At 45.0% G+C, this 1,107-nt stretch overlaps 1 non-coding gene across 1 annotated transcript; it reads right to left on the minus strand.

Moving 5' to 3' along the window:
• Positions 1-824: 824 nt before the first annotated feature.
• On the minus strand, positions 825-898 carry LOC119327110. The gene has a single exon (XR_005158394.1). It is a non-coding gene; the product is annotated as a small nucleolar RNA snoR60 (small nucleolar RNA).
• Positions 899-1,107: the final 209 nt, after the last annotated feature.

The raw sequence follows: 1,107 nt of genomic DNA on the forward strand, positions 1-1,107 counted from the left end.
TTTTCACTCCCAAATCTAAGAACCTATGGCTTCGGGATGATCTCATCCTGAAGAACAAGTTCACCTACTACATTTCTATGGTATTTTACTTTGTTCAACTGATTTATAGTGCATCATTTACACAGAAAAGACAGGCTTCAGGAGCACTAATCCCTTCGCAAATGCAGATGCTAAATCTAGTGCTTCGGCTGGCATGGACTGAAAGTGTGATGAAGATCCGTGTTAGCAAGAACGAGACTCGCCTACTGGATTTCTCTCTTGCCTCCTTGGAAATAATCCGACGAGGGCACTGGAATTTCTACAGGTATTTGAGATTAGCATAAAGCTGGAAATATCTTCGATTTAACGTTTTGGTTATAACTCGGGTTGACTGGATTGCAGGCTGGAGAACGAACACTTGAACAATGTTGGCAAGTTCAGAGCAGTGAAGACTGTCCCATTGCCATTTCGTAAACTCGAAACGGATTGATGATTAAGACGGAGAGAAGAGTGTAAGAGCGTGCTCCCCGAGTCACTCCGCGCAACCGCCGCCGGCACAGCTGCCATTGCCCAGACCAGCTCCAGAGAGTGCTCCCTGGGCGAGTAGCTCGCTCGTGACGCCCCAGGCACTCGCGGTGCAGCAGGGGACCCCAAGCTTGGGGCCACCATCCAATTAGTGCAGGAGGTGCTAGACACAGAAGTCAGGAAAACATTGCACACTGATAACAGTAGATTGTTAGGCACCAATTAGTGCAAACCACTAATATGGGGATCAATTGGTATACCATCCAATGTGATGGTAATGGATTGAAGTACAGCGAACTAAAGAAGAAAAGAGGTATAAATGCATCAGAGACTTGATTTGGCATCATCGTTTTGATGTCCTGAAGTGGAATCCGAGTAAAGCCATCTTTTGCTAAGCCACCAATAACTCACGAAGGAGTTCCACAAAGACAAACAATGACAGAAAGTGTAAGACGATAAGAACTGATGTTCATAGTGAGCAAGACGGTAAGAAGAGGACTCTAGAAATTCTTTTATATAAGGCATACCTGGTCAGGCTGTGCAACATCTGAAAAGAATAAACCAACCATGCCAACTAGCAATAGCATCCTCAATGATGGTAAT

The sequence above is a fragment of the Triticum dicoccoides genome, chromosome 6B (assembly GCF_002162155.2).
Source record: "Triticum dicoccoides isolate Atlit2015 ecotype Zavitan chromosome 6B, WEW_v2.0, whole genome shotgun sequence".
NCBI classification, from domain to species: domain Eukaryota; kingdom Viridiplantae; phylum Streptophyta; class Magnoliopsida; order Poales; family Poaceae; genus Triticum; species Triticum dicoccoides.